Consider the following 22,080-nt stretch of genomic DNA (forward strand, 5'->3'; position numbering starts at 1 on the left):
TTTTAAATATGCAAAAAAGATCAAAGCTTAGAATATTATCAGCTAAGTATAACTCTCGAAAAACTGAATATGCTCAAGGATCAGGTCTAATAAAGTTAATAATTTTTACAGCTTCATCAAAGGCAATCCTAAGTAAAGTTGACATTGTTTTCTTTAACTGTGAGTGCATGGCAGTGAAGAATATAATGACTGACTAGCAGTTTGGTGCCACGGCCTTCATTCATAAAAAGGCACATGCAATTTATTCACCATTGCTTTTGCACAGTAAGTGCAAATATTCAAACTGTGAAAATGGAAAATAACATTTCAGCAATAAAATGTTTTAGGAGACACCTCGGGAACCATAGAACATTCTTTGAGAACTATAGCATTAAAACAACTTTTAAACAAGCTATAGAATATTAGTTAGCTGGAAAAAAGTAAGAAATCTTTTCCTGAAATGGCAAAGCATCATTAAATTTTGTTGTGAATGTTTACAGTGAATATTTTAATTAATATGCATATAAAATTTCACCAATTGTGTTTTTTGTCTTTTATCTCATTTATCTGTCCTCTTTTCAATAGATTGTCAACTTTGTAGCTTTGTTTCATTAATTTTTAAGCTTTTCTTCAAAACAGTTTTAAGACTACTTTAGAAAATAAATTATTACAGTGCTTAAAAAGAAAATAAATGTATGCAATAAAAGCTATCATCGATTTTTAAGGTGCTTATAATCTTTTCAGTTTTTGTCAATTTTCAAAAGTTACATAATGACAAAGAGTGATTTAATTTTTGTTTACCTCACAATACCTTATGTTTAGATTCTCGGCAACAAAACTACAAACATGTGTTATGTACCAAACGAAAATAATTCTTTCCTTAATTAGAAAAAGTCTGGCCAGGCACGGTGGTTCATGCCTGTAATCCCAGCACTTTGGGGGGCCAAGGCAGGCAGATGACTTGAGGCCAGGAGTTCGAGACCAGCTTGGCCAACAGGGTGAAACCCCATCTCTACTAAGAATACAAAAATTAGCCAGACGTGGTGGCGTGTGCCAGTATTCCCAGCTACACAGGGGACTGAGGAACCCCACAAAGTGGACATTGCAGTGAGCTGAGATCACGCCCCTGCACACCAGCCTGGGTGACAGAACAAGACTCTGTCTCAGAAAAAAAAAAAAAAAGTAGGGGGGTGGGGAAAAACATTATTTGCCAATAAATGATTTCTGGGAAACATAATTTAATCATTTAAATTAAAGACTTTTCATGCCCCTCTTGTTGATTTCCCAAAAATGTAGCTTTTTTTCCTGACTGAATTGTTCTTTGAAATAATTAAAAGAAAAAGAAAATTTACCTCTTTACTTCTCATGTTCTTGTGTTATTTTTCAGAGCTTAACCTATGGTACTGTAGTAAACGCTAAAACTTTATGAATAGTGGCTTTTTAGATGCCTAAGACATCTTTAAGATTAGAGAGCAATGTTTATGAAGTAGAATACTATTGAATTAGTTAAGCAGGTAAAAGAGAAGAACAGGTCCTGAGCAGTAATAATGCAAAAAAAAAAAAGCAACAAAAAAATTAGATCAACATAAGCTCCTGATGTGTAATCACTGACAGAAAAAGCTGGCAAACCAAGCCAAGAGATAGCAGGCCAGTCAATCCAGACTAAAAGCTTAAGCTAAAAATAACTGCCTCACTAGGTCTTTGTAGAAAAATTCTACATGCTAAGGATGTCAACTTAAATGTGTCTGGTTTATGAATAAGAATATTTAAGAACAAAGGCTGCATACATTAAAGGAAATAAAATTAATATAAAAGACTGAGTCAAGTAAATGATCTGTGTAAGTTCAGAAACTTTTAGATTAAATAGTTGAAAAGCTGTGAAACTAGAATGACAGCTTTTATCCTTTATCATATTTAAAGCAGGGTGTCTATGCTTGACTTCTGTTCTCATGCTAGATATAAAAAATAAGAAAAAAAAGAGGGAAGGACAAATGTATACCATATATTGCTGCTTCTAAATCAATTACACATTGTACACAAATTGAATCACCTCTCACTTAAAAGCTAATCAGAAACATCACTATGCACAGAAATGACCTGTTTTCCACCTAAATTCTAGTACAAACCCTTCCCTTTGGGTCTCTGGAAATTTTTTTATTCACTTCTTTTTATTACTTTTACATATCAAGAGTAAATGTGGTTAGTTTTGAATCATTTATTTTGAAGGAAAAAATTACATGAAAACTGAGGTTAATAAGACTGTCAGCATTGCTATACGAAAAATTAGAAGTCTTCTTTGCCCTTTTTTGATAACTGCATTAAGTATATGAACCCAAATACTTTCTCTAATTATACACATCTTACAAATATGTTCATATTAATGGAAAACAAAAGGTATGCTATAGCTTTGTGGTAGAGTGGAAATAAATGCACCAATTATACTTAAAGTATTAAATAATGTTATAACACTGGCCTTTGAAACTAAAATAAATGTCTTATTTATAAAGCATCAGGAAAACCTCTTCAGCTCCTGCTCAAATACATTGCACATTTGAATAATGCCAGTCTCTGTAGGACTTGATATTGGACTATGAATATTTGACCTAGAATGTCATTAACAACTTATACATTTTAAAATCACATTTTGAAATGCGGCAAAACTAAGATTGTAGTGAATTTAATTTCAAAGTCATACTATCCCTCCTTTTATGCTGTATGTGGTAATCCTTGATTTTTTTGCACTGATGCTAAATGTTAATGAACAGAACCACCGTGTACCATTTCACCTGGAGCAATGAAAACATTAAAATCTCTTTAGAAGCCTGAATAAAACTTTATTTTATAAATATAATCCATGTTAAAGCTCCACCGTTTCACTGTACTTTTGAAATAAGGGCACATGGAAAATATGGAAGCGTTTCCTTTGAGATAGCTAACTAAAGCTACAAAATGAGCACGGTACAGCATTTCCAAGGAACATGGTTCAAAAGTTGTACGATTACTACTAAGGTTGTTTTATTCTCTACCACATTTGGAACAGGAAGTCTGTGTTGTTCTTGAAGAATTCTGAAAAGCAATGTCACACTCTGATGACCTCTTCTCCTCATTAAAACGTTCCCAAAGACAGCGCTCTGCATGATGTTTTGTAGCTTCAGCAGCCATGAACTAATTTGTACCTCTTATTTTGATCATGCACTGGTGAAAGCACCAAACAATATTTTTCTTTAAACACAGAGAGGTCTTTCAACAGCTCAGCATGCACTTCTACCCTCTTTTTAATCTTGGAGCACCTATTTATTTGCTCTTTTCACCACTAAATCTTCTTTGCTCCTTTCTGCCCCCTGCAAAGTGGCTAGTTAAAAATCTTCAGTGTTTTTTCTTCATAGGCTTAAACCATTAAAAGGGTATTACCATAAAAACAGAGATGAGGGCTTATAGATATAGTATGAGGAGAATTTGCATTTCTAATTTTTAATCCAATTAAACTAAGATAATATTTATTTAGTTACTACCTTTCTATAATGTGTATGATCACAAAAACCAATACAAAAAAATTGCTTTAGAAAATCAGCTTTTAGGGTTCTCTGCAAAGACTAGTTCCTCACAGTGAATATTAGAAGACTCTTTTTAAAGCTTATTTGTATGTATATGACTCATTTATTTTCCATACCTCTACACTTTCTTTGGTTCAGTTACATCAATCCTTTCCATATGTTTCTCTTTATCACCAAGAAGTGTCTTGATTATTGCACGCAGTGTATAGGAATTTGGTTTTTAAGCCATGCATTTAATTTACTCAGAAAAAACAAAGGAGAGGGACTACAGTAAAATGACATTGGTAACAAATATGACTTTTTAAGCAGTAATATTATGAACTCTATTAATGAAAACAATTCGAAGCAATTTAATAATTCAAAAGTATTGTTTTAAAATGTATATTAATTAAAGTTACATAAAACTCAAATATGCATATCTGCTAAAATTTATTAAATTATACTAGATTTCATCAAGCCTATGGTACAGCTGTAAATAGAACATAGTGCTAAGATTTCAGGTCTAGTTAAGGAGAAATGTACCATTACATACTAATAAATAGATTCTTTCTTCATCATGAAATATTTATTCTCACAAAATGTATTTACTGAACACATTGGATTTCCCTTAAACAGCTTGAAGTTAATAATGTAAACATTTCACTATTAATAAATCATAGTATGTTTTCAATCTCAATAGAAAATTGAACATTAATATTAGGTTATTTATAATGTTAACTCATTGACTTTCAAATTTTAAAAAATCAGTTGATTCTTGAATACTGTCCTAAATAAAAATGCAAGTCATATGAATAATTTCTCAATTTATTTGTAAAGCTAAACATTTGTAAGAAAAGAAATGAAATAACAGAAAGGTGTCATTTATGATGATATTATCAGTACTTAATTTTAGTGTCATTTAAGATTTTTTCAAAGTAAAATTAATTCAATTAATGTTATCAAAATAAATTATGTGACTTTTTAAAGCACCATATCTAATTCATTGATCCCTTTCACTATTCCAAATCTCTTCTCAATGAAGTAATTTTCAATGGCAAACTGGAATGTGTAAAAACTGTTAATTTCATATAATATTCCTCCAAATTTAATCAATATTTGCTGTTTAAAGTTGTTTCTTCATAAATTTGTCTTTGGCTAATTTAATCTTAAAACTTTACCACATGTTCTGTTGTGTCTCTATCATATCTTAAACATCATTTCCTCATCATGATGGACTTCAGAGTGACCAGCAATTATCACATATTTTCTTGATGATCTTTTCCTCCAAGGTAAGAGACTCATCTTGTTGTTTTTGTCTTTTAAAATAATTTTTAAAAAGCATCTGAGATATTCAACTCTAAGTTGTATTTATGTTTCTGTGTCTTTATGTTTGACAGGTCTAGTTTGAGACTTTAAAAATGCTTACCAGTGGACTTCTAAATCCTCAAGGGAAAGAAATAAACACACACAGTGCCAGCTTTCTGGGGTCACCTTACTTGCAAAAGTGTTGCTTTTCGGCATTGTTTTAATAAACTCAGAGAGACTTGGATGTGAGTATAGGCCTTGACAGTGACTCTCTCGTAAACTTGAGCAGCTATTTTATGTCTTTGAGTCTTAACTTTCCAACTATGAATTGGGTTTAAGGATTCTATTCTACAAGTTATTAAGATGATTAGAAATGATATATGTGAAGATGATTAGGGTAGATGCTAACTGGTAGTTACTCTCTATTGAGAGTTTAACTGAATTCCCCCAAACATTAAGAAATTTACACACACTCCATCAACAGTGAAATTCTACTAGAAGGGTTCAAATGTCAAGAAACTTGGGCTTTTTAGTTCACAAGTCATCTTACCTTCCTATCAATTTATAAAATTTGAACTAAATACCTAAGACATTTTTATTGATAATCAACTTAAATGATACTTGTGAAAACCCTCTGTACAGTATAAAATAGTTTAGAAGATGAAAATATTAATAAATAAATAATTATAAATTTGAATATGAATATGAATAAAATAAATGAAAATAATCAAGAATTCTAGATTTCCAAACCAGAAGAAATGCGGTCATTTGTTTAACCATGCACTTTATATGTGAAAGTAAAGAGATTCACAGTCTTTCCTCAGGTTATATACCTAGCCAAACACAACATTCATTTCTGCTACGTAAATCTGCCTCTCCAATGTTGATAATGAGATATTTTCCATCATGTACAGGATCTATTAAATTAAAAATCTGACACTGCAGCAATAAACTAGATTAAGTGTAATCAAATAAGATAAGCCATTATATTTATAATGAATTCAAAACAACAGATAACACTAAAATCAGGTGTTAGATGTACATGATATTTTATCTTCACAGACAGTGCACTGATTTTCTGATTTTTTCATAAGCATGATATTATCTGAAAGTTAGGATCCTGTTTGGGTGTACAGTTTAATGTTCCATTCTGACTTTTGTCCACTAGATGTCCCCAGTACGTCACACAGAAGCTCTGATCTCATATAGGCCCTTGTTAGGGAGAATCTGCATCTTTTTGAAGTGAGTCCTGAGATAACTCTGTCAAATGATTTTTATTCCTGAGTTCATTTCATCCTCAAAATTAACAAGCTACTAATCTACAGAGAAATGCAATCATTTAAAGATTTTTGTCTAAGAGACAGAATATAACTTTGCCAATTTAAGAAGCAATTAAAGAACATGTATATCTTCTTTTCTGAAATGCATTTAAGAAATCAAAGACCTGAAACAAGTTAAAAATCCTTAGAGAAAAAGTTCATAGCCTTGCAAAGGAAGACTCTTAACACAACTTTTAATTGTATTGATTTCAAAGGATGAATAACATTTACACAAAATAGTTCAGAAAACTTTGGTAACAGCAGGAGCCTTGTTTAATTTGAACTCTAATAAATTAAAGAAAAAAAGTAAAGGCTTGAGCGGTCACCCAACGTGTCCCCTCCTAACTCACACAAAAACCTCTGTAACAAAGGCTACGAGACTGAAATACAATAATAATTGCAACATGGGGATGTTCAATTAGAACTAAGCTTGCAAAATGCTGTCTTTTTTCCCCAAAAGCCCAGTGAGCCCATATTACAGGAGGCTTCTACCTCTGACTGAAAAATAACACTCTCTGGGGTTGCCGTGGCAGATTGCTGCACTAGAGGGCTAAGAATCTACTCTTCTAAAGCAATTCAATAAGGATTCCTACAAGGTGTCTCAAAATGGAAGCACTCAGGCAGCATGTTTCTGCCTCTCAGGGCAAGAGGTAAAAAGTTCAGCCTGTGAAGTAGAACAGTTTCTGCCCCAGAGCAAGAGAGAAAAAAAGTACAAGAGCGTTCTGATGAATTATCTCTTACTCAGAGCTAACACGGGCGTCCCAGGAACAATGGCCAAGTCTAACCAGAGTTGACAGCCTCCATTCACTGCCCAGCACTCCATCCCGCACAGTGTCAGAACAATGATCCATTCTCACCGCTTCTCAACCCGTCCTCAGCCTTTCAACAAACCTTCTCCATTCAAGAGCCACTGCTTTATCGTGCTTTCTTTGATTAAAGCTCACCTTTCATCACACTAGAATTTTATTATTATTTATTGAGTGTGCCAAGAATGGAGGTAATGTAAAACAAAAAGTTTAAATCATTGAACCTTGCATTTATTTAGTTTATGATCAAGGTTAGGAAAGTAAACCAAATCTTAAGAAACAGCTAGAAAACAATTCTGTGATAAACTAAGGGATCCTGGCCAGAATTACTCCGGTAGTTCACAGAAGGAGATTATATTTGAGTCCTGGAGAAGAAAGGTTTGTAGAAGAGAGGAAGTTTGAGATAGGCCTTAAAGGATTGGGAGAATTGAGAGAAAAAAGGTAGGCAAAAGGAGAGACCAGAAGATAAATCACCAGATGATGGTATGCAGATACACAAATGAGCATGGGATAAACAGAAGATAGAAAGAAACCAGCTGAACCTTGACCAGGCACTCAGGGCACTTGGACAGAAATGGGCATAACCCCCATGAGGCTGGATTGCAGATGTCCAAGAGACATAGATCCAAGGATAAACAAAGCAAAAGGGAGCACCATAGTGGTTTATGCTGGGGCATGATGCAATGGAAGTAATGTTCTAGAAATATCATCATAGCAGGTTAAGCACAGCAGATGAAGCAGGAGTGAAAAATTCTACCAGGAGAGGTGAAGGACTGTGAGGAAATCCATTCATTGACTATTAAAACAATCTAAGGTTTCAGTAATAAAGGCCAAGACTGGAGGATTGACTTTTGGAATCTAGAAAGAGGCAACTCTGAGAAATAAAGCATGATGGAAAATCAGATAAGTGAAAGAAATGAGTGGCTCTGGAAGAGAGTCTACTCTTTGTTTAGATTCCACAGTTTAACATTCTTCACGCAAGAATAGAGCCAATTTAATCTATGTGTTCTGTTTAGTATTCCACAGAATCAATAACATGCTTGAATAAATTTACCTTTTTTAATGACTCCATCTCATAAGGAGGAATTTTAGGCTCCAAAGACTACCTCAGCATCCTTGAGAGAGCCTAGTAGATCCTCTCCAAATCCTGAATTTCTGCTGACAAGAACTTTTATATAATTTCAAAGTATTACATCATTAAAACTAATAACAAAAAAGATATGTGTATTATAAACTAAAACAATGATATATTGGCAGTGTCTTACAACATATGCATGCCAATAACTACTTTAGATGTAATGCCTAAAGGAATATGAATAACACATACCCAGCCATAGAGGCTAAATGAGAAGTCAGGTTAAAACTATCTTCAATTTTTGCCTTCCCATTTAGAACCCTCATCTGACCCTGCACACTCTGTAGTGCATTATGTGCACTGTAGCATTTCATCATTCAGCAAATGTTTATAGGGCAACCATGATGAACTAACACATCCATGAGACATGAAATTCTATCTACTAGAGGTGACACAATGTATTTCCTCAAGGAATTTGCAATCTAGCAATCTTTCTGGGCTGTCAACAAATTTCCCCCACTATCCAGATATCAGCCATTTATCTATAATACAATTATTTTGTATAAAGTATCAAGCCCTGTAGGAGACTTGGAAAAAATTATCTTATAATGTCTAGAAATTTACAATCATTATAAATTACAGAGGTTTGTAAACAGATGCATATCTATTAAAATTTAATTAATAATGCATGCTAAGTAAGTAAGTGCTGTAAGAGTTGTTTCAGAGGTTCACAGGAGGAATGTATCAGTAAGGCAGGATATAGCCAGTAAAAGTAAAAAATAAAAGACAATTATGATTCCAAATTTAAATTGCGTGAGCAATTTTAAATATCTAGAACTGTGAAAAGGAGCTGGAACAATTTAAATTAATATATTCTCATGATGTTAATGTCATAAAAAATAATCTTTATGAGGATTTTTCTAAATTTTTAATAATTTTTTAATAACTAAGTGAAAAAAGTTTCTGTTACAATGTTGTCTTGCAACAAACTATGGAACTACTCAAGTTATAATAGGTGTCTTTAGTCACCTTCTAAACAAGCCAACTCATTAATCTAAAAACATGCGCAGTACAACTGGACAAAGGTAAAATGGACAGAGTCCCTTGGGTATGATCATGTGTGCTTTGTTTTGTTTTTTCTTCTCAGCTTCTTTAGAAAAGAATGTTAATGACCACCATCCAAAGACCACTGGAAGCACAGAGGCAGTCAAAGTTGGATGTATTATTTGCTGAAGCAGGGGCCACCATATCCCATGAGGAGCTCTGAAGTATCTCTGCAAAAAGGTGATATTGGGAGCAGGTAACAGAAGTTGGGTTTGTTTTACACGATTTTTAGGGAGGGCTCAAAGAAGGACTTAGCTATAGACTGAATGTTATCAAAAAGTAGGGCTAATTCAACAATTGGATATCAATAATTTTCTAAGAAGCAGAAAAAACACAGTGAGTTTAAGGCTGCAATTGATAAATAGTCGCTCATGTTAACCAGGAGGGAAAGATACTTGGTCATTTTTGTGGTTTGCACATGGTCCTTGTTCCGATATTATTATGGTCTGGTTTGGGGTTTATCTCTTTTCATCATGATCACAGAGTGATATCACGAGATACTGGTGCCATTTAGGTTAAGCAAGAGAACACTGTGCCTTACTGTGAGTGCCAGGCTAGTAACCAGTGGGCAGCTGTCAGAGCAGCTCTTTTTCTTTCCCAAGTACAATTTTCTATGATGAAAAGATTACCTATACGGCTAGAAGAATGTACATCTTCAGAGGCCCAAGGGGTTCTCCATTTTCTTCACAACTCCCAAACAATGAGATTTGCTATGAACTCCTCTGGTCTCTACGACATACACTAGCCATAAACTCGTAGAGGATGAAACAAAATATAACGATCATTCATATTTGAAGTGATGGATTACTAAGAATACTGATAAGACTCGAGGTAGTGGACACATTTTAGGGAATCTATCTTTATTTTTCAGAATGTACTCCCACATACAGCTGGGTCCTACCAGCTACAATTGTACTGTATGACTCCCACCGCATTTGCAACAATTAAGTGCAGCAGAGGTAGACACCTGACCCTAGTTGAACCAATCAGATTCCTCCACCCAGATATTTGGAATTGGAACTTAGAGAAGTCAAATGAGTTCTGCATGCAGCTAAAATTGCCACAGGTTAACTTGGGGGCTCTTCAGATGCTCTTAAGGTGCTTTTTCTCATGTGCCCAGAGGGTCAAAGAAAGCCAGGCTATGAAAAAAGAAAGGATCAGAAATACAGAAAGAAGCAGAGATGCAGACAGAGGAAGGATTCTAAAAATTTTCAGTTCCTGTTTCCAGTTGCTTCCTGAAGTCCATTCTTACCCTTGAATTTCCTGTGTCTTTATAATAAATTCCCCATTTTTGTTAAAGCCAGCTCAAAAGTATTTGTTATTTATAACAAAAAAGTCCTAACTATCATTAATAAAAAATTGAATGCCTGGTATAAATGTAGCATAGACCATCGATTATTTATAGAACCCTCTGAGTTTTAGCTGAGTACCTGGTTGTTGAGGTAAAGCCTGCATTTCCCAGCCTCCCTTGCAGTTAGGCGTCACCCTGTGACTACGTTCAGTCTCACAGGATGTGAATGAAGGTCAGGCGTGCGACTTTGAAGTTATCTCCTTTAGACAAGAAGCCTACCCTAAATTTCCTCTTTTACAACTCTCGCTAGCTGGATAATGGTGACCACTGGGACAATTGCCTTGAACCAGAGACAAAAATACATTTGAGAAGGACAGAGCCAATCTACCAACAAATGTACTGGTTGACCTTCAGGAGAAAAGATTCTACCAAGATCTTCAGACCACCTGCCTGACTTTGGACTATTCACACAAGAGAAAATAAACTCCTATCTTATCTGCACCTCTATACTATGAGATCTTTTTGATACAGAAGACCAGACTCCCCTAATCAATACAGAGAGATTGTCATAACAGACCTTTATAGAAAATGCAGAATAAGCCAAGCAGAGGATATGAGGGTTAATAATTCTCATTCCAGGACGAAAAGCTGAATGAAGTGCAACATGAAAGGGACAAACATCAGTCCAGGGTTTCCCAGCTAGAAGTAGACAGAGAAAACATATTTAGTGAACTGAAATTGCTGAAGTCTAAATCAAGAAACTGAATAGATGTCTTTCCAAACTGAGTTCTGCACATCACCCCTTGCTGTGTATATGATTGATGCTTCTATAGGGAACTGCAGGATCCTAGCAATTAGAAAAGGATCTGGGAAGAGTCAGAGAAGTGAGGAAACACACTCTCCAGGCGCCTCCAGCAAGTCTCTGTCTCTACTCCTTCTGCAAACATATCACAATGCCCTTAATTATAATGTTTAGTACAGGTTTATGGGGAGAAGGGAAATCACAGAAGAGACTAGAGATGAAGGGCTCCCAGACATTCTTCCTTTTCCTAGGTTTTTATAAACATTTATTGATTCTACTGATTAAGAAAAGGTAGAGCCTCGCCGGGCGCGGTGGCTCACACCTGTAATTCCAGCACTTTGGGAGGCCAAGGCGGGCAGATCACAAGGTCAGGAGATCGAGACCATCCTGGCCAATGGTGAAACCCTGTCTCTACTAAAAATACAAAAATTAGCCAGGTATGGTGGCACACACCTGTAATCCCAGCTACTCAGGAGGCTGAGGCAGGAGAATCGCTTGAACCCGGGAGTCAGAGGTTGCAGTGAGCCAAAATTGTGCCACTGCACTCCAGCCTGGCAACAGAGTGAGACTCCATCAAAAAAAAAAAAATAACACAAAGAAAAGGTAGAGCCTCAACACAATAACTCTAAGAAATATCACTCATCTGGGTATTTGGATTATTAAACTGAAGTATTCACAAGGCATAACCCAAAGGTTACAGGTTTTGGCAAACTGAATCATGTTAACTGAAATCGGCAGGCAGTCCACTAAAATTTTATAAGATTTGTGATTGTTAATTTTTTGTGTCTACTTGGCCAGGCTACAATGCCCAGTTTGTTTGGTCAAACATGGTCTAGATTTTGGTATGGAGGTATTTTTTAATGTGATTTACACTGACATTTATTATTTTTTTTAGAAATGGGCATCTCACTATGTTGCCCAAGGTGGTCTCAAACTCCTGGGTTCAAACGCTCCTCCCACCTCCATCAAACAAAGCATTGGAATTACGGGCATGAGACACCATGCCTGGCCTCAACATTGACATTTACATCAGTAGACTTTGAATAAAGAAAATTAATCTCCATAATATGAGTCGGCTTCATCCAATCAGTTGAAAGCCTTAAGAGTAAAGACTAAGATTTCCAGAAGAAGCAACAATTCTGCCTCAAGATTGCAGCATAGAATTCCTGCTTCAGTTTCTCATCTGTTGCTCTACCCAGAAGATTTTAGATTCAAGACTGCAACATCAGTTCTTACCTGAATCTCCAGTCTGCCAGCCCACCAGTCATGTGAGTCAGTTACCACCCTCTCTCTCCCTATCTCTCTTTCTCTCTAGATAAATAGATAGATTCTGTTTCTCTGAAGAACCCTGACTAATATAGACTATATTGCTAGGAAAAATGCAATCCTAGCCAACTGCAGCAAAAAAGTAAAAGTAAATACAAATAAAACTGTATTCTATAACAATCACCCCACCTTTTTCCTTTTACCTTAGGAAAGTTTTGATTTGTGAAATTATTCTTTTCACAAGAGTAAATTATTCAAATAGCTTGAGATTGGTTCCTCTTCTCTCCCTGAAAATTCACCTGTCCTAATCTTTTCTCTTCCTTCCCAAATGATGGTCACCTTACTAATAATAAAATTCATGCTCATGAGAGAGTAAATTGATATCTACAAATCTCACCCCCACCCCTGAGCTATCTGATGATTGTGACTCCTGCTTTTGCTGTCCCATGTGAAGTAGCTAAAACAGTCATCTCTAGGCCACAGATGAACAGAGGAGAAAAATCACTGGGTCAGAAGGGGTCAGGCAGCACTCATCAACTCACAGCACAGAGACCACTTCCTTTGGTGCACACACATACAAGACCATAACCGTTAGACTCACATCTAGCAGATGCTCTGAGCTCAATGAATTACAGGCAATTCTTAGAAGCCAGAGTATTTCTACACAAATACCAAGATCCTAGAAGCCAAAAAGAAACTTTTGATTTGTTGAGGGACCTAGGAGATATTATCAGGTCTCAAGGAGTTTCAGTTTCAGACATACTCTCAGGAACCCAAGTTATTTTGGATTAACTTAGGTCCAGGTGCCAGACTGAATCCACACACAAATGGACCTGAATTCTTCACTTACTGACTTAGAAATGTCCATGGCATCCACTAAAATCAGGTCATTCTAGAGCAGGCAAAACTTCTCAGACTGCTTATAAGTTAAAATGCCAAAACCCCTATAACAACCAATAAAGTAAGACTTTAAGATTCAAGTGTGGTACATAATTAAAAATCAGCTATCACTATTTCCTTTATATTTTTGAACTCAAAACTGAGATGACAAATTCAAAGTAATAGATAAAGGTAAAACAAACACTGACAGGAAATGAAAGTTTGAATTCTGTTTCCAGCAATAATGGAAGACAAGTAATTAAGTGAAAAACCTACGAGTACAGTATACCCAATAATGTTAACTAGCAGTTTTAAAAATCATTTTGACACCTGTCTTGGCAAGGGAAGACAGTCAAGGAATTCCCCAACCAGCAGAAACATGAGCAACTACAGATCTACAAAGACAAGTAAGTCTCAGAGTAGGAATTTGCCCGGTACTGCTTGCCAATCCCTGACAAAACAGAGTTCTAGACTCAGTAAGTTTCCACTTGAGGGATGACAGGCAGAATCCAGGACCTGAGTATAACAAAGAAAACCTACCAAAACCAGGACCCTCGAAAAAAGAGCATTATTGTCAGTGTCTGAAAGAAATATCCCTGTTTAGTGTCTATGGAGATACCTGCCTATTGCAGCTTTGCCTCTGAGTGGAGGGCAAAAAGAGGTTGGAGAAATTTAATGATCTTCAATTCCTAATCACAAGCCTCCATCTCAGGTGTCTAAGGCAAGAATTCAAATCACCTATATGGTTCAAAATAACCTATTAGAAAATGCAGATTAAAGTGATCCAGGGTTGGTAGGATACACACTTTCCTGACAAAAGGAACCCAAACCTTCTATAGACAAACTCACTTTAATACATACCTTAAGGAAGTCCCATAGTTAATGCTCTGAGATTGGCTCACAGTGAAAAAGTCCACCAAATACCAAGGAACAAACAACCTTGAGGGAGAATCAAGATTTAAACTAGTAACTGTCAAGTAAGGCCATCAAAGATGGTTGCTTTTATAATAATCAGAAGAAGCCTAAAAAATGAGTTTACCTGATATATTTAAATAAATAAAAGAGACTACTGAAAGTGCAATGAAGAAAGAAAATATTATGGGAGCTGACCAGACATATTTGAAAAAGAACAAAATAAAATTTTTTGAAGTGAGTAATGTGATAACTAGAATTAGGAACTCAAAGTTTGGATTAAGCAACAGATTAGACAAAGATGAAGACAAATTTGTGAACTGCGAGACATATCTGGATAAGTTACTCAAAATGAAACACAGAGAATCAAAAGAGTGGAAAATATTAAAGTTAAAAGATGTAAAAATAGAGATTCCAACATGTAACTGTCTAATTAGAGTTTCAGAAATGGATGAGAAAAAAGATGTAGAAGAAATATTCACAAATATAGTGACAGACATTTCCTAATATGATGAAAGATGCAAATCCTCAAATCTAGGAAGTTCAATGTTTTTATCAGAATTACGTAAAAGAAATCTATACCTAGACATATTATAGTGAAAGTGCAGAATATCAAAGACAAAGAGTTCTTAAAACATCCAAAAGGAAAAGACAGATTAGCTAAAAAGAACAATGATTTGACTAATGGATGATTTATCTTTTTATATTTTTTTATTATACTTTAAGTTCTAGGGTACATGTGCACAACGTGCAGGTTTATTACATATGTATACATGTGCCATGTTGGTGTGCTGCACCCATTAACTCGTCATTTACATTAGGTATATCTCCTAATGCTATCCCTTCCCCCTCCCCCCACCCCACAACAGGCCCCATTGTGTGATGTTCCCCTTCCTGTGTCCAAGTGTTCTCATTGTTCAATTCCCACCTATGAGTGAGCACATGCGGTGTTTGGTTTTTTGTCCTTGCGATAGTTTGCTGAGATGGATGATTTCTCAGTGACAATAATGGAAGAGTGGAAAGTAATAACTTCAAAGTACTAACAAAAATGTAGCTGTCAACGTAGAATCTTATACCCTATGAAATTATCTCTCATTCAATCATTCACTCCATTTAACAAAAATATATTATGTACTTACTATGTGTTGGATAGTGGTGAGAATCCATCAGTGGATAAAATAGACAAAAAATATTCCTGCTCCACCAGAGTTTACATTTCAATGGGGGGAGGAGCCGATAAATAATAACTCTAATAAGTAAGTAAAATATGCTGTGAAAGGAATGGACCCAGATAAAGGAAGTAAGATTGACAAGTAGCAGAGGTCTACAAATTTAAATAGGGCTATTGGAAGAGAATTCATAAAGGCGAGATTTAAGCAAAGACTTCAACTTAGTTAGGGGTTTCTTGCAAGGAAGAGTGTTCCAGACAGAGATAATAGACAGTACAAAGCCCTGTGGTCAGAGTATTCCAGAAACAGGAGGCCAATGTGGATGGAACCCAGTGAGCGGGGGCCAATTTAAGGACTTTGGCTTTTACTCAGTGAGACAGTAAATGAAAGAGGAGCAAGTGAAGAGTTGACATGAATTTTAGCAGGATCACACTAACTGCTCTTTGAAAGTATATAGTGCTATGGGTGGGGTGAAGGGTGAGACAAAAGGGAAATCAATTAGGAGACATTGAAGTAATCCAGGCTCAAGATGAGGACGGTTTAGACCAGGGAACAGAATCCATGAACAGAGCAATGGAGTGGTGAGAAGTGGTTGTTTCAGAGCAGGGAACAGAAGCAGGAACAGAAGGAGTGAAGTGGTGAGAGGTGGCTGGATTCTGGATTTGAGTATAAAATGACAGGATTTCCTAATAGATTGGGCAAGAGGAGACTCTAGATAACTGAATTTTGTCGTCCAAGATACTGGAAAAAAAGAAGGGATCTTTAACCTCCATTGCGGCTATGGATGAAGTAGCTTCAATAGGAAGAGGGAAGACATCAGCAATTTTCTTTGGGCATGTTGAGTTTGAAACATCTATTAGACACTAGTGTGTAGATGCAAACCAGAAGTTGGACAATTTAGTCAGGAGCTCTGGAGAAAGGTTTTTCACTATAGATGTAAATCTGCGAGTCATTCACATAGGGTCGCTAATTAAAGGCACAACACTCGATGAGATCATCAAGAGAAGGACTGTAGATACAGAAAAAAAAAAAATGGCCCAAAGACTAATCTCTGAGAAACTTTAAGTGATCAGGGAGATAAGGTTAAATGGATCCAGAAAGAATGATTGATAGGGTAAAAAGGAAAACCGAAAGAAGTATGGTGTATCCAGTTAAAATATTTGAAACTGACAAAAATGGCTAAGCATCCAACTTAATGAACTGAGAAATAGAATAGCAGAATTGCCTCTGAAAAAGAAGGATGAAAAAATAATTATTAGAGCTGAACTCAGTAAAAAACAATGCAAATATAAAGTTAAAACCATCAAAAAAGTTAGTTATTAGAGAAATAACAAAAATAACCTCCAGCAAAGTTGACCAAGGGAAATAAATATAATTCAAAAATACATAATGTAGGGAATGAGAGGGAAGACATAACTAGATGCTGGTGAGAGTTAAAAATATATTAAAAACAAGTTTATACCAATAAATCTGAAAACTCAAGTGAAATTAAGAAATCACCAAAGACATAAACTATTAGAACTGAATCAAGTAAAAGCAGAAAACTATTATAGTCTTATTAAGGAAATTTAACCAATAGTTTAAAATCTTCCCAAAGGATAACCCAAGGCTTCTATAATTTTATAAGGAGAATTTCACAAAAATTAATGGAAGAGATTATTCTGATATTATAAAAACTCTTTCAAAGTTTTGAGGAAAAGAAATTGTATTCCTCAATGTATTTTTATTGCCTGCAGTAAGTACACAGTGGAGAAAATTAGTCTCATTGATGAACAGAGATGGAGATATCCTAAAATATTTATTAGCAAATGAAAACCAGCAATGTACAATTAAAATAATAACTCATGAAAAAGTAAAGTTTATTTCTGGCTTCAAATTGCTCCCATTGTCCCAGCTCCTGCATTCCACATCCAACTAAATAAAAGAAAAACTCTTAATTTTCAGCCTTTTCTCCTGAGATCAGACTAAAATAAAGAACTCCGAGACATTAAGTGTTCATCACTGGACTCAGCTATTAAACATTATTTCTTCATGTAGTTTGTCTTGACTCTAGGCAATGGGGCATCCATGTGGTAAACTCCTTTACAACAGTCAACATAAAACCAAATGGAAATTTGACAAAACCAAATATACTTTCTCCTCCCTATCTTGTTTCCCCACCAAGTAAATTCTGAAATTGAGAAGTTTGTTTCTGTTGGCTTTTAACCTCCAAATAATTACATATTCCAAAACACCAACATCTTTTTGACACTTAATCTAAAATTAACTTTTAACAACTATAAAAGTATAGTTGTTATGCTTTGTTTGCTTTCATAGTTTTACTACTAGTCTTGTATTTCTTACTTAAAATTGCTCAGTGTTAATCAGAAGGCCTTACTTCTGTTTAAGCTCCTCTTCTTTGGGTGGTGGAACTATAAGTGCCCATTCTCAACTTCACTCTATTTTCAAGATTTTCAATGACATGCATGAATTATTTCTACAACAGAAAAAAATTATTTAGTAAATTTTAGAATTCAGGGAATAAATTGCATTAGAACAGCTGGGACATCCAATACAATATTGAATACATGTATCGACACTGGACATTCTTGTCAGTTTTATTTTGGAGAAACTAGAACTATAATTCAATGGCATTTTAAAAAATAAAATAAAAACTATGACCTACCTTCCCGCTTGACAACCAAACCACCACAGTCACACGGTTATATATCACATGGTTGGGGATATTAAGGAAAAACAACAGCAACAACCCTGGCACCTACTCTTCAAATAAAATGCTTGCATTTTTATTGTCACATTGTTTTCTTGCAGAGTGTATAGTTAGGGGAATGCTATTTTAATATTATGCTAAAGGAAGTGAAACTAACACTTAAAAATTCATAAGAAGAGTTTTCATGTTCTTATATTAGCATTCAGAGGTAGAGTAAGGGTGATTGGAAGGCATGTGAGTGTGACTCAAACCCACATCATATTTGTTTATATTAAAATAATGCCTTCCTGATATATGGCTTTATCCGGAATCAAAATGCTAAACATTAATTTGTATGCATCCCTCTTAAATGACTATAATTAATGTAAAATCAGGATTTGGAGTTCTAAAATTATGAATTCTAAACATAATTTAAACATAATTTTATCCAAACCACAGTATTCTCATTGGTCTCCTTTAGAAAGAATGCAGTGCACTGTTTAGTGAGTTTTTCTGGCATTTCACATGCTTAATCAGTAGCATATGAAAATAAAGAAATATGTGAGAAAGTCTGAATTTCTTTTAAAAGAATGATCAATCTGAAATTCAAAATAGATTTCTTGTAACATTAATCTAAACATAGAATATTTTCTTTGATATTATGTCAGAATTTTTTTTTTTTTTTTTTTGAGATGGAGTCTCGCTCTGTCACCCAGGCTAGGGTGCAGTTGCACGATCTCAGCTCACTGCAACCTCTGCCTCCCAGACTCAAGCAATTCTCCTGCCTCAGCCTCCTGAGTAGTTGGGGCTACAGGCACCCACCACCACACCAGGCTAATTTTTGTATTTTTAGTATAGATGGGGTTTCACCATGTTGGCCAGGCTGGTCTTGAACTCTTGTCCTCAAGTGATCTGCCCACCTCGGCCTCCCAAAGTGTTGAAATTACAGGCATGAGCCACTGTGCCCAGACCTAGCTGTTGAAATTTTTATTCTTCAGTTGGAGTTTTCTTCTCCTTGTAGTAGGGTTTGTTTTTTGTTTTTGGTTTTGGTTTTTTTCCAAAATGAGAACTTGTTACAATGGAATTTTTTTTTCATTCAACAGGACAAATATGCTTATCTCTTAATATCATTATAAAAATTTTTATATTTGGGAGATTTACATTTTAATGGATGAAATAATGCATGGACATATCTAGTCTCAGATAATATGAAGTGACAGATTTAATTGGTATATAAAATACTACTGAAACCTGAATTGATTTGTTTCACTGGGTTAAATATTTGTTTTCCATCCATACTAATTCAGGAAGCACCTTGGATGTAAACAAAGATAAAATTTCTGGAAGATTTTTCATTTCTTCCCAATACAGGAAGTAGAATAGTTTAAACAAATATAAATCTCTCTGTGACCACTTTTTCTCAAAAAAAAAAAAAAAAGGTAGTAAACCCTTTCTTATTGAGGGTGCAGAGTAATACTCATCTCTCCAAGTACACCTAGATTAAACTTTGAATTAATAAAAAAGTGGTATTTAGGAGCAATTTGCGCAAAAAGTTTAGTTCAGTTAAAAAATGTCAAGGACTCCCATTGCCAGCCAAGATAGAAGAACAAGAATCATAATTACCCTCATACCTTAAACAACTAAAAAGTCAAAGAAAACATACGAAACAATTTTCCGACATGGAACAACAGGCACCACAGAAGCATGATCCTGATAAAAGAAAATAAACTAGGGAATAAACCCAAGAAGAGGGGATCTAAACAGAGTCCAGTGTTCTTTTTGAATTGAGAAGACAGAGATGAGAATTTGGGAGGCTCGATGCAGTTAAAATTTGCAGGGCAGAGTTTACCAAAGTAAAAAGAGCTGCAAAGAGAAGAAGCTCCTGAGATCTGCAGAGGGTTCCCCTAGAGTCTTCAAGCGGGTACTGATCAGGGCATGTGTGTAAGCAAACTACATGAGACCAGGCAATGACTGGAAAGGAGCAGAAGGAACAATTTCCAGAAATCACATAAAGCTGGGAATGGTTATTTCCAAAAGCCAGAGGGGAGAAATATTATATTACACAGGACATGCATCAAGAAATGTACTCAGAATCGTATTGCCTTAGTAATGGAGACAAAACCAGCCTCCTCTGGTTCCACCTAACAAAGTTGAAAAAGTAGTTGTGAAAGGATAAATATGTTTCTGAGCAACTTAATTGCATCCTAGAGCAAAGCTCAAAAATATTTTCTTAAAAAAATACTAAAAATTCCATAAGCTCACAATGGTTGATATCCAATCAAAAATTATTAGTCATGCAAGAAATTAGGAAAATATGACCAATGAGAGGGAGAAAAATCATTCAACAAAAACTGACCAATGAATGAAGCAAATGACAGAGATAGTAAAAGCACATTAAAACAGCTACTATGACCCCACACCATATGTTCAAGAAGGTAGAGGAAAGCATAAGCATGTTGAGGCGAGCCACGAAAGATATTTTTAAAACCTAAATCTAAGTTATAGAGGAAGAAAGTACAATGCCTCAAATAAAAATTATACTGGACAATATAAATCCCAGCCTGAAGACTGGAAAAACTTGCAAGCAGGAAATACCAACAGCCTGGACAAATAGCAATGACATCCCTTATCCTTTGAGCAAATTAGGTTAGGCAGTGGTAGCAATGTTGTGGGTGTTTTTGTTTTGTTTCGTTTTGTTTTGTTTTTTTGAGACAGAGTCTCGTTCTGTTGCCCAGACTGGAGTGCACTGGCGCAATCTCGGCTCACTGCAATCCGCCTCCTGTGTTCAAGGGATTCTCCTGCCTCCGCTTCCTGAGTAGCTGGGATCTACAGGCATGAGCCACCATGTCCGGCTAATTTTTGTATTTTTAGTAGAGACGGGTTTTTACCGTGTTGGTCAGGCTGGTCTCAAACTCCTGACCTCGTGATCCACCCACCTTGGCCTCCCAAAGTGCTGGGATTACAGCGTAAGCCACCGTGCCCAGCTGGTTATTTTTAATTTCTTTGTTGTCACAGTTGTGGTTATTGCTTTCTGTTTTGCATTCCTCCTCTGATCATTCACTTTACCAGTAGTAATTAACAATAATTGGACAAAGAGAAAAAAAAAGCTCTTCCTTCCTTTACTATTTTAGCAAACCAAATAAAATGTATAATGAAGTAAAAATTTTAAACCACTAGGTAAGATTGGAATGAATTGGACACTGCATAAAAAAAAGATTAGGAAAGTTAAAGAAACAGCAACAGAAATTGTTGGACAAAATTAAAGACAGAAAAAGACTTAAAAAATTAGGAGGACACCAGTGAGCTGTGAGATAACTTCAAGTGGCCTGATAACACATGTAACTGGAATCATAGAAAAAGGAAGAAAACAGAAAAGTGTCCCCAGGTTTTAAAATCTCATGTCTGTGACCCATCTCTTAAAGCAGGGGATTAGATGAAATTGTAAGGAGAGAAGAGTGTTTCTGCTCTTAGTGGTAAAGTACACAGGGCCAGCTAACCATTGCCTTGAAACAGACATTAAGAGGACTGTTCTTTAATTTTAGTTACGCATCTTGAACTCAATGGCCATTCTTCAAATGATGCTAGTCTTCCTATTCCTTATAAACATCCTCCCAAGTTGATATATATACTGGGTGACCTATGAAATGAGAGGGTGAGATGCATAAAACAGTCCAGGCTTAGAGAGGAAAGAATTTTTCCAGGCTCTGAAACTCTGTCGATTTCAAATGCACCTCCTTTTCTTTCTCTATCTCCATTCCTCACTTTCTTCAGATGGAGGCTTTACTATCTCCTGATATATCACTGAGCTCCTATTCAAAATCACTTTTGAAGGAGTACGTAACTAACATGTACTCCTTCAAGAGTTTCATAACTCTTGAAAGTATGGTAGGAATGATGGCATTCATTCAGGTATATTTTTATTTATTCAAAATCTTCTATGGGTTAGACGCT

General features: G+C 35.5%; 1 protein-coding gene across 15 annotated transcripts in view; it reads right to left on the minus strand.

Annotated features, from left to right (window-relative positions):
• Positions 1–22,080, minus strand: part of TFEC (transcription factor EC) — a 226,521-nt gene that overhangs the window by 198,677 nt on the left and 5,764 nt on the right. For 9 of the 15 annotated variants that reach the window (XM_055347469.2, XM_055347453.2, XM_055347462.2 and 6 more), the window contains one exon: positions 17,818–17,916. The exons of 3 other annotated variants lie outside the window; for them this stretch is intronic. The gene's annotated coding sequence lies outside the window, so the exon portion shown is untranslated. Of the gene's footprint in view, positions 1–7,996; positions 8,098–14,220; positions 14,299–17,817; positions 17,917–18,105; positions 18,783–22,080 lie in introns of those variants that run through there. 3 more of the 15 variants (XM_055347463.2, XM_055347465.2, XM_055347454.2) reach the window with 3 other exon arrangements.

This window comes from Gorilla gorilla, chromosome 6, assembly GCF_029281585.2.
Source record: "Gorilla gorilla gorilla isolate KB3781 chromosome 6, NHGRI_mGorGor1-v2.1_pri, whole genome shotgun sequence".
NCBI lineage: Eukaryota > Metazoa > Chordata > Mammalia > Primates > Hominidae > Gorilla > Gorilla gorilla.